Here is a 3,324-nt window from a genome sequence, read left to right on the forward strand (position 1 = left end):
TATTTCTAAAATCCCATCCCACTTCCATATCAAGGATCCTATTAGCATCCTATGTCTTCTTGAAATGCTTTCCTGTTGAGCACACGTGTTCTGCCATGGCCCCAGACAGAAACACCAGCAGAATGGCAGAGTCAGATTTTAGGACTGATATAAACAAATACTATTCCAAAGTGCTATGGACTTCTTGGGAGCTAGTGGGTTCCTACTGGAGGTGTTCCCCATGGAAGGTGGATGAGTACAAGGGTGTTGCAGAAGGTATAACTTGGCTCAGGTTTGTGGCATATTATATGATCTGGGGGGGAGGGGCAGCTAGGTGGCATAGTGGATAAAGCACCAGGCGTGGAGTCAAGAAGACCAGAGTTCAAATTTGGCCTCAGATACTTATTAGCTAGTGCGACCCTGGGCAAGTCACTTAACACTGTTTGTCTCAGTCTCCTCATCTGTAGAATGAGCTGGAGAATGAAACAGCAAACCACTACAGTACTTTGCCAAGAAAACCCCAAATGAGGGCACAAAGAGTTGGACATGACTGAAGACAACTGAATATGACCTCTGAGGTCTGATTGAAATCTAAGGTACTGGAATTCTAGAATTCTCTAATTCTGAAACCCTTCAAATAACTGGCACAAAGGTGAACTGAGATAGTCAAACCTGGAAGCTAGGAAGAAATAAAATCAGCATATCCAGACTGTAAGTTCCCTGGGGACAAGAGCTATTACATTCTTGTCTTAGTGTCCCCAGGATCTGACACATAAGTGCTTCATAAATGTTTGTTCCTTTAAGAGACAATTAGAATTCAAATTCAAATTAGAATTAGAATTCAAAAATCTTCCTGCTTTGATGTTTCAGACAATAGGGAAAAAAGCCTTTGCAGCAGTGATAGTGTATTGACACTAGTGATAGTGACAGTGTGTTGGACTGTATTCTTTCTTCTTTTTGGAAAACCATGGATTCTAAAGGTGGCCCAGAGGGAGACCATTCCTAGGCAGAGGACAAAGTCGTAAGGCATAAAGACAAGAGTTAGCTGGAGGGTGATGTGTGAAGAATAACAAGTAGATCAGTATTGGTTCCGTGCAGAGAGGGAGATCTATAAGCAGACAGAAAGCTCATGAGCAAGGGAATTCTCTTCATCCTCCCCAAATGCTACAGCATCCATGTCACATGGCAGAACCATGAATCGATGTCTGCCTGAGAGATTGTCAGGGTACCACCCAGCTCTGCAGTCTCTGGAGGCTGCAGATTTCAACCTGAGAATAGGAGAAATACAGGCTTACTAAAGTGTACGGTTACTTCCCGAGAATTCTCATCCTTTGACTTCTCTATATTAGTTTAAATTCAATTGAACAAATGGGGGCATTATTAAAAAAGAGAATCACAGAACTCATTATGCATCAACAATGTACGTTATGTGGCAACCAAGGTTGCTAACATTGTCATAGTCTGCCTCAATAAGCAGCACTTAGCACAGTGCCTGGCACATAACTGTTGCTGCACATTCGTTTTTTGGTCACGTCTGATTCCTTGTGACCTCACTGGGAGTTTTCTTGGCAGAGATACTCTACAAGGGAAGTCTGAGTAAGAGGAATTGTTGCTCTGTCTTCTAGTCATATCTCTCTGCTCTTTTCCACCTGGATCCACCTAGATTTCCTACATTTTTTCTGCTGGTCCTACCTTAGGTGCTAGGGGCAGAAGGCCCAGCAGCTGTCATAAGTCCCCTGCATATTGGCTGTGAAGATATTGAGGGGGTGTGATAGTGAAACTTCTTATCTCCTCTTTTCAATCTACTATAAAGGGGGAGGAGCAGCCCCCACTGAGCTGCGGTTTCAGCCACCCTGTGCCACCACCCTGACCTTCACTGTAAGGAGCAGAGCAAAAGTAGTCCAGGGTCCTACCTCCCCCCCCACTGACCCAAGAAAAGATTTCACCTTGTTCCAGTGGGGGCAAGGATGAATGTATAAGACTGGCTTGTTCCTCTCTCTGTTTTCTTCCAAGAAGAATAAAGATGAACAATTTAGAGAGGTTTCCACACTCTTTAGCTCATCCTCACTAATCTGCACAAAGTTATGTTTTCCATCCTTCTTCCTATATGTTGTGCCTGCCCCATCTCCCTAGAGGAGGGAAAGGTAATTGTGGGGGTGAGAGAGTAGGGAGGTAGGGAGGTGTGAATGACCCTCTGGAGTAGATTCCTTCAGCCTTTGACTGGCCTCAACACTGGAACACTGGAGGTTTCTATGGTAAACAGGTGAATGGTTAAAAAAAAATCCGAGCATATCAGTCACAGGTATGAATATATCAATACTTATACAGAATTCAATAATATAAAAGGTATCAGAATTTAAACATGCAATCAGCAAATGTAAAGTTTGCGAAATTAAACCAGTAGAAATAAATTGAGTTACACAATAGAAAAAAAATCAACTGTACATTTACAAATTAATTTTTTCTTGCTAAATTTCTCTAGGATCTTATAGTCAAAGGTATCTCAATTTTTTTTTAATTCCCAGGCAGAGAATCTCTCCAAAGGTGCCTTCTAAAGCAAAGGGCCCAATTTTATCTCAGGCAAAACCCCACATGGAATGTGGTTGCGTTGATGTGGCTTGCAGGGAGGCCGGACTAGACGTCTATATCATCTTCTCCCTCCACCCGTCTCCAAGGAATATTTCAGTTCCCTCCAAGACAGAAAGCTAGAGGTTGGTGCCAGGGACCGGTCATTCTTCTTTCCTTAGAAAGAAGGTAGCCGGCTAGAATTATGTCTGTTTGTTCCCTTAAGAATTATTAGTCTAGGGGCAGCTAGATGGCGCAGTGGATAGAGCGCCTGCCCTGAAGTCAGGAGGACCTGAGTTCAAATCCGGCCTCAGACACATGACACTTACTAGCTGTGTGACCCTGGGCAAGTCACTTAACCCCATTGCCTAGCAAAAAAATAAAAACAAAAAAAACCCCAAAAGAATTATTAGTCTAGATGATGTAATTTTTAGGTTCAAGCTGAACTCCTAATCACTATTCATTAATGAGGAAAGTTTTGTATCCAGGGCTTGATTCTCTTCCTACCAAGGAGCAGTTCCACAGTAAGCATATATAACAAATAGCAAAGAAACTCATTTGACTAATTCAGTAGCAAACCAGAAATAAAAAAGAGCATACATAAGAGAATATATAGCAGACAATACAGATTGAAGGAGCCCTCCCAATGTGAGTGAGCTATTTCAGCTCAAGTTCAAGAGAGATTCCCAGATCTCACCCAAAGGGAAAATTCTTAGAAGTCTTTAGTTTAGTAAGCTAAAGATAGGGACCAGACAGAAACCACCAGCTTCTTTCATATTG

Source organism: Phascolarctos cinereus, unplaced genomic scaffold (assembly GCF_003287225.1).
Source record: "Phascolarctos cinereus isolate Bilbo 61053 unplaced genomic scaffold, phaCin_HiC Scaffold_9;HRSCAF=440, whole genome shotgun sequence".
NCBI classification, from domain to species: Eukaryota; Metazoa; Chordata; class Mammalia; order Diprotodontia; family Phascolarctidae; genus Phascolarctos; species Phascolarctos cinereus.